A 9,391-nucleotide genomic window follows, 5' to 3' on the forward strand; every position below is an offset into this window, starting at 1 on the left:
GGTCAGCACCAGTCCAGGTAGCCACTGAATTTGCCTTTTCTTTGAACTCTGGGCCTTGCTGCCCTTCAATCTGAAATCAGCACACCACTGGTGCTCCACAGACCAGCCGAGAGGTGTGCAGTCCTGAGAAAGGCAGGAGTGGAACTCAATGGCCCAGCAAGGTGTCAGCCTGCCACCAGTACAGGCCGTTGAGTGGCTTAGCAGCAGCTGCCATTTCTGTTCTGAGGGCTGAGTATGCTCAGCAGCCATGGAATGCTGACTAAACACTAAAGGGAGGAAATTGGAAAAGCATGGCAGTGGTAGACAGAATGGAATATCCTGGAAAAGGATATGGCCGAGTGGCATCTTGGACAGGAGCACTTTCAACTGAAATATTTGCTATATATTTCACATATCAGGTCCCATCTCACATTTCTACAGGCATGTGGGGAGCTCGCCACCACTGTTCAGATCCATTGAATCCAAAGAGACTGCTACAAAGTAAACATAGAAGATAGCCCTAGCAGAATAAAAAGTGAACTAATGGTTCTCCTGCAACTGAACTTGGGTCAAGTTCTCCATATCTGCACTGCTGCCATCTGAAAGTACTTTCTCTTGCTGGGTTTCTTTCCCCTTGATCACGAGTAGGAAAGGTGAAAAAGTTAGGCTATCATGGTCATCTTGTAATTTTTGAAATGATGGATGAATTTCAGTGTAAACAGCAGCTGGAAATATTTGCAGATTTTGCCAAAATTCATGTATCAAATACTTCTTTTTCACAAATAGGAAACAATGCTGATCTCAGTGCCAAACCTGGGCAGAATCCATAGAGGTACTGCAAAGGCCTAATAAATATTCTATGGACTTAAGCAGAGATGCAATGTTTTGAACCAAAAATGTTCCATCCATGCTCTGGAAAAAAGAAAACAAGCACCACTCTTAAAAGATGAGACCTGGCACACCCACTGCCTTTCAGTAAAGATGAAATTATAAGTTAGATACATAAATGAGCATCTTTGAACTACCACATGCCGTGGGTGCACTAAGCTACCATAGGCTACCTTTCTCAGCCTCTGCCTCTTCATCTATGCTATGGGGATGCCTCACCTATTTTTGCAGGCTTGCTCTGTAGCAGTCACTGAGATTAACATACATGCAAAATGACTTGAGCATCCAAAAAGTGCTATCTGCATGCCAAGTGTTATTAGTCTCTTCCATCACACACCCCCCTTCTGTTGAGATTCTGCAGCAACTCTGGAGCCTTGGCTCAAGTTCATATTTCGCTTTGGTGAGTTGCAGTCAGGTGCTCTCGCCTGCAGCTTTCCAAATCCCTTGGACTTCTATAGATCATGCTACTTGCGCACAAGCTTGCTGCTCCCTCTCCAAATGGCATTACTGGAATTTCTGCAGGTGAAAGGGGAGAAGAGAAGTTGAACTCAGCCCTAGCAGACATGTTCATCAGCACCAAGATCTAATCTACCAGGAAGACCTCCCTTCATTTATCTTCATTATTGCCTCGCCTGCCATCAATTTAAGACTTAAGCCTTCACAACAAAACAAGCCCCCGTCACCAGCCTCACCTCTCCCGGAGGGTAATGCTCGCTCACTGGGCCAGAAAGGACCTCAGTGTTAAAAGTGTTGTGGGGCATCAGAAGTTAACAAACATTTTTCTCTCCTTGCAAGATTCTTGGGAGCTCCCCTTTGGCAGGAATGCTGGCATTTGGGAAGCTTTCACATAGACCTGATGAATGACAAAGCACTGTCATGGGGGGGCTGGGGGAATAGGAAGAGAAGTAGAGACTTTAATTTGCCTGGAAGACTTCTTTGCTTTCTATGCTTGTGTTTGGTAAGTTACAGAGATAGAGCACTATGCTGTATGACAGACAGCATGCTTGAGTGAAAGGGAGAAGGGAAGCAGCTTTCTCTGGCTGTTGTGTGTGTGTTCTGCAGTGTTGTAAGTTTAACAACGGAGAGGAAACATTTGGGGCCAATATTGTAATAGAAGTTGACCGTGCAAACATTCTTAACAGGACATTTCATTGAAAACTTCAAAGCAAAGCATTATGCCCTATTCCTTATACCTTCAAAGGACAGTGACATGAGTATAGGTGTGCATCAGTTATAAAAACAGCACCTGAGGGCTGCTGTGTATTTATTGCACAACTCTGCTAACCCCATCTTATCTTCTTATGAAGAACCCTATAGTTCTTCATTTGTTGCAGAGTTCCATGTCATTCTCCATACAGTTAATACTTCTGTCATTGTTCAAGCAGCCATAGTTTGTCACTAAGAGAATGTAGTTACACCATCACTCTCACTCTTTATGGCCTTTAAGCATTTCTTCAAAGCAGGGAATATAATAATATAGGGCCACATAATAATCCAAGAAGCAAATGAGCAACAATCAGGGATGGAGATGGCCACAGCTTAGTCATAAAACACATACTTTGTGCACCAAATGTTCACATTTAACAAATAAAGGTTGGCAGAATTCAGGCTTGTCGGATTTTATTTTTTAGTAGAATCTCAAGATACAGCAGTTAGTGTGGGAAGCAATCTCCCTGTCTCATTCATGTAGTTTTACTGAGATGTCCAGATGTTAACCCAGTTTACAAGATCAAAACTGGGTTACAAGCCAAAATGGCCTGCTACTGGGTTACTGGAGGGTTGCTTCCCTCTCAGACAAGACATGATACCCACGTTTGAATGGTACAAGTTGCACCCAAGAAGGTAATTAGGGAAATAACACCTGACACACACTGGGGATTAAAAGAAACCACTATTGCTTAGATAAGCCACAGGATTAAAAACTAATGCAAAACCATGAGGACTGACCAACTCTGTTTAGTGAGCAAAAATCACCCATGGCTTTGGTTTCTCTAGACAGCTCATTTTGACAGATGTCAGGAGGAACCAACGTTAAAAAAAAACCAAACCAAAACAAAAACTCCTCTTGGCAGCTTCTTTGTGTCAATACCCAAGAGGGGTGCTTGCTGTTCTTTCACAGCAGACACATTCAGGACTTAACCCAGATGAGACATGCCTTTTTGTACCCATGAAACTATGCATGTGCAGAACTGCACAAGTTCAACTAGAAAAAATGAAGGAAAACAAATCCTGAAGTGTGCACACTTGGGGCACAATTGTTGAAAAAAGTGTAACAAGCCAGTAGCAACCTTTCTAATGGGTCATTTCAGCACTCTGAAGGGGCTGTCAATAGTTGTCACAGCAGAGATCAGAAAAGGCAATCTCAGAAATAAAAAAAGGCAGGAAAGGATGGGGAAGCCACAAGAAGTGCAACAGAGCTTGCCATTGTGGCATGAACCGCAGGCAAGTGGCCAGTGGCAGCCACTGCACATTGATGCTTTTCTCCATTCTTACCAAGCAGCACATTCACTGCTTCCCTTCACCCAAGAGAGGAAAGGTCACTCAGGTTCAGAGGCGAAGCCAGCCCATTGAAGGGGAGACGATCCCTGGCAGAGCACACAACTGTCTAGGTGGTTTGCCCCTTATGAGCAAGCCTTCCTGCAAGAACAGGTCCAGGTTCACATGGCAACTCACACAGCTTGTCACCTGCCATGAGTTGTTGCTTATTAAGCTGAGGTCCACTGGTTCTGGCAATACTCACAGAGCTAAAAAGCTCTGAACCTAAGAATTTGACCTAAGTAAGAACTGAACAAAATTCACAATACTTTCAAACAAAAAGTCATTCTTTATTACCCCTAGCTGACACTTTCTGCAATATGGTTGAGGATATTTTGTTGTTACTGCTGTTAAACAGTTGGGAGTCAGAAATTCTCAGTGATCTACCAGTAGATCCAGATCCAGCCCTAATTTTTTGGTGCCACATTTGGCAAACAAATTTAAGAGAAAAGACAATACCAGGCTAGATGGGTCTGGTACAATAAGGCAGGTTTGTATGTCCATGGCCCATTTTGCCTAAGAGATGTGCTTAAACTCTTCAGAAGGGAAGGCAGAAGGGACAAATTAGCCATGCCTTTTTAAAAGGAGGACTCTTAATTGGTAATTCTAATAACATTCAGTGTTCTCTACATGCTTTCTTACATAATTTATCTGCCCTACTCATTTTCCACTGAATGTGCATATTTCTCCTTTAAAAAGCAGATGTTTTCTATCTAGTGGAGCTTTTAAAAGGGATGAGCCTTGTCAGGGATTCTCTGTTCCACTCACAAGCCCTTCCTAAGCGATGTGTATTAAGTGTCTAGAAGAATCTTTACAGAAGAACATGTTCTAATAATCTTTAAATCTGCCATGTCTGATATAGAAGCCAGCAGGGGTGCTAATTGGTTTAAGGATGGATTGCATTGAGAACATCCAATTGGAATGGATTACACCAGTTCCATCAGCAATATAATGCCTGGGATACAGTCAGGTAATCACATGTACATACATTTATAAACATTCTGGATAAAGAGGAGCAAAATCAAACATAGGTATTTCTTCATAAAATAAAGTTGTCAGCTTCTTTGTAGACATATGCAGCTGTTTGAGGTAGAAAGCCCAGCAGAGGCGTTCGTCAAAATTGCTCTTCTGAATATTGGGGGAAACTATTGATGACTAACTGCATCAAGCAGCAAACAAGTAGCTATGGACAACTGGTGATCTGTTACCACTGAGGGCTGGCCATACCACTAGGCAGAGTGCAACGAATGCATCATGTGGCGAGGTGGCGACAGCAAGCTGCTGGAGAAAAGACCTGCATGTCACGCACCACACAAGTTAGCCTGCTGCCTGCAGCTGCAGATGCTGACCCATTGCCACTGCTGAAGAAAAGATTTATCTGCCAGTCCATTGGCTTTGGAATGGAGGGGCACACCATCTTGTTTTTGGCTTCTGGCAGCAAAAAATTTGGGCAAGCCATACAAAAATTGGTGATCTTAGATGTAGAAATGTGTCCTTATTAGCACCTGAAGATAATTCTACCACTTAGTTGATGTAGACAGGGACGGACATAAGTGAGTGCATCAGCAACCCATGTAGAACTGTGCTTTGTTCAAGAAAAGTATTTTAGGGTGTGCTCTTGATCTACTGATCTTTCTTCAGTTATGTTTCTTCCAGAAAGCAATGCAAACAATCTAGCAGGACCAATCCAGAGTTTTCAGGACTAGGAATCAACTAATGCCTTCTGTAGACCTCATTTCTATCAGGTTTCCACCAGGAGAAAATACAGGAAGCTAAAACTATATCACATCAGATATTTCACAGAGTATTCCAAGAGGCCATTGCACTATCGTAGCTTTTGTTAAAGAGAAAGATTACATGGTGAAAAATTTGTACCCTAGTTTTAGATACCTAGTCATAGGGGACATTAAACTAATCAAATCTGTTTTGAGACCAATTTGAAAAAATCTACAACCTGAGCTCGAAAAAAAAACATATATATGAGCAAGCATTAACATGTTTTGACCAAGATTTTTAGAATAAAAATGGTTTGCCAGAGACTTCTTGCTCTTATTTTGTTAAGGAAAACTTACACATCAGTCTTATACATATCTAAGTTCAGTGAGACTTTTTTCAGGGTAAGTATGCTTAAGTATTAGCACATACACATATGGTAATTTTTATCAATAGATGCAATGTAGAAATGTTTCTAATTTAAATAGAAATTAATATATCTCACTATAGCATGGAAGACTTTGACAATGTGATCTGTATGCCTGCCTGCTCAGGTTGCTGCTTCGGTGTGAACTGCTGATGAGCTTCAGGTTTTATGGTTCTCTATATTTGAATTAAAATTGTTCTTCAGACTGATGGCCCTCTGTAAAAGAGCTGAGATGGCCACCCTCCCAAGGAGGCATCATTTTAATGAATATATAAACCAAGACAGCCATTAGATCCAATTTCCTAATCTCCCCACATTGCACTTCTGCAGAAAATCAGTCAAGGAGTAACATGAAGGTATTTCATACGACACTGGAAATAATTCTGAGCTATCTAACTGGTTCTTAACAGGCTTACACACAAAAACTTAGCAACTGATTTTGATGCAAGCAGAGCTTTATCTGCACAAATTCTGTGTGCCAAGCGGCTGGCAGAAACAGGAGCAAGAGGTCCCTTTTGGATACTGCAGAGCTGAAAAGGACTGAAGGGTATGGTCGAGATGATGATTGCAAAAATAAAAAAGGAGGCAAATCACTCTATTTTGAGAACATTGGTTGGATTTTTATTTCTCATAGCAATTCAGAATAGCAATACCAGGTTGGTTGGTTTGTTAGCAAACAGGTGGTTTACTGCCTTCAGCATTGACCATATGTGGCACATAAACCACATTTAATTGTTTACAATGTTGATTTTAAAATCAATGAACCAGTTATGGACAACGGTCTGCTGATGAACTGCAACAAAATGTTGCAGCACAGAATGCTCACGTTCAGGGCTCCAGGCAGACCAAGGACAACCTTTTTCAGAATACTCATTCTCCCTACCCATTTTGTGTTATATACCTCCAAAAGCACAAATGGTCACTGAGTATAATCAGTTATTACTGGGCTGTTCTGGGTTCTGTGGGTCTTTGTTCTTTGGCATCACTCTATTTTTTCTAGGGTTTTTTCTTTTTGGAGGGGGGGGGATACTTCTGCAAACCTTGTTCCCATAAGCCTGTCAGTACCACTTTTATCTTGTTACACTCCTGTCAGCATTCACCAGGTGAGTTAACTACTAGGAGTGATGGCCCAACAGAGTGTGGCCTAGATTACACATAACACTTATCTATGGTTTACCGAAAACAGGGCTTGTTGCCCTGTCCAGAGGTTGTCTGGCAGACAATTGAACGAATCATGGCATGTTTTTCCAGCCTCCTTCATCCACTCCTTTCCTGTAATCCAAATGCCTTTGCAGTACTCCTGGACTGACATGTAAAGAGGCTAGGTATTTGCCATGGTCTCTGTAGCTTGTTGATGCAACCTTTGGTTCACGATCCAACAAAAAACCATAGGTTCTCTCCATGGGTTCTTTGTGGTTAAAAATAACTCAGTTATCCCATTGTTACAAATTCACACGTAACAACCCACAATTCCGAAAAACAGTTATACCATGGTGTGTCATTATGTGCAGTCCTAAGTAAAAAAGGGAAGCTCCCCTCCTATTTTTTTTAACTATGTAAACTTTTCTGCTGTAATACCTGAAGAAACCCTCAATTTCTGCCCAGATTTTTTTAAAATCACACAAGCCTTCTGATGGTCACTTCAGTGTGGTATACACCCAAGTCAGCTCTTGTTAGTATTTCTTATGACTTTTCATTCATATCAAGAATGCTATTTCACACATGCTAACAGCCACTAATCCTCCCCTCCCCCTGGGGCCAGGTGTGCTAAATATATAAAATGAAAAGGGATGGCTGCTGGCCTGGCCCCCTGGGGACAATTTATGGGCATGTTTCAACTAATATTTGTCTAGCCTGCCGCAACCTGTGTGGGAGAGGATTTTTTAGACGCGGCCTTCAAGTGCATTATTACTGCACAAGAGACAGGCCAGGCTGACCCAACCAGCCAGCAGCCAGGGGTGATGAGTGGCGGGGAAAGCAGGAGGGGGGGGGGTGGAACTGTTGCCTTAGCATTTTGCCTGATGATTCAAGGCAGGGGAATACAGCATTCACCCAGCTGGTTGTGTAACCGATGAGACTGAAAGGGGAAAAGAGAGAGTGCTTCATTCAGGTCAGCTGGAAGGACATAGTTCTGCATCAACTGGTGCTTTTCATTTGATAAAGGGCCTACGAAAGGTGCCACACACCCACTTGCTAATGAAGACAGGTTGCACAAGTAGGATCTGTCAGGAATGTACGTAGATAGGCTTGTGTTGCTGGATGTGTACGAATTCTCTCACATGTACGGGAATCTGTGTGGCCACTGTTCAGAAATAACAGAATTCAGGCTTGCACTAGTTTTGGTACAAACTGTTTTTGGAAGGACATGTGGTAGCAACTTCTGCCATGGCAGGCATACTTCATGGGAAAATATATGTGTGAGACTGTGTGAGCTGTGTGCAAAAGGATTGCTTTTTATGTAATTTCTAACTCCAGTGAAGCAGGGATGGGATGCTGCGTATCCCAGTGCAGCAACACCAGCAGCATGGGGGAACAGGCGTTCTCCTCCTCTCACTTTGACTACAGAAATCCTGGGTTGCTGTTGTCCTGCAGTGCCACCAGATAAATGCAGTGGGGAAAGCTGGTGTTTTGCATGAAAGCAAAGGCAGGGAAAGTATTCCAAGCTGTTGTGAATCTCTTCAAAATGGAGCAATGGGCATCAAAATGGGAATGGGAAGACCCTCTCCAGAGAGCTTTGGTTGGTACTGACTCCCTATTCTTTCCAGCCTCAGGCCAATACCTTTTTATTTAACCAGTATTTTAACTGCTGATTTTAATATATATCTGATTTAATTCTATTTAAATCAAGTACTCTAAGTAGTTCTGATTTTTATTGATGTGAACTGTCTAAAGATTTTCTATGGAAATATAGACAGTATAGAAAATGTTTAAATAAAATACATAAAATAAAATGGTGAATGTAATTCAGTGTAAGCAGTGCATGTGTACGTGATACCCATTGGGGCAAATAACCCAACTTCACATATATGGGGTTTGAGCTGATGATAACTGAGCAGATGGAGCTGAGGTGGACAGCTTGATGAAAACACTAACCCAGCATGGAGCTGGTGTGGGAAAGGCAAATTCTACATTAGGGATTAGCAGGAAAGGCATGGAACTAAGTTTGCCAATGTTATACAATTATATAACATTACAAGTCTATGGTGCAACTAGACTTGACAATACTGTGTCCAGTTCTGGTCATCACACTTCAAAAAAGCTGCAGAGCTGAGAAAGGTTCAAAAAAGCAGCAAAAGTGACTGAAGGTTTGGAGCAAACCTTCTATGGGGAAAGGTTACAGTCAGTCATTTTAATGAAACCAGTTCGTACAGCCAGTTAGTGAAAAATTTAGGGCACAGTCATATCACCCCATGCCATTGATGCACGTAAGTTTCCAAACTCAGATGCTTAGTGTAATGATGAGAGTGAGCTTCAGCTGTGAGACAATATAGAAATGAGATGAAAATAAATGCATACATTATATCTATTGAATTTTTCACTAACCTCTTACTAAGACTTGTGCTAAGACTTCATTATTAAGCTATTCCCCTTCTGTGTTAAAGCTATCTCACAAGATCCTGCAAGACTGGTATTTTCTGAATTTTGGGGAATAAATCCAAAGTTGCTGCTACTGCTATTTTCTCACACAGCAGGACTGAAAAGATGGTTCCTTGGCAGCAAGGTTTAGAAACTCCAAAAGCAGCTGGACAGCCTAGAGCAACCTCCTAATGTTTTGGGCTATAACTCCCAACATTCCTGACTGCTGGCTATGCTAGGCTGATAGAAGCTGAAATCCAAAACATCTGGAGG

This window comes from Varanus komodoensis, unplaced genomic scaffold (genome assembly GCF_004798865.1).
Source record: "Varanus komodoensis strain SLA01 unplaced genomic scaffold, ASM479886v1 scaffold1, whole genome shotgun sequence".
NCBI classification, from domain to species: Eukaryota; Metazoa; Chordata; class Lepidosauria; order Squamata; family Varanidae; genus Varanus; species Varanus komodoensis.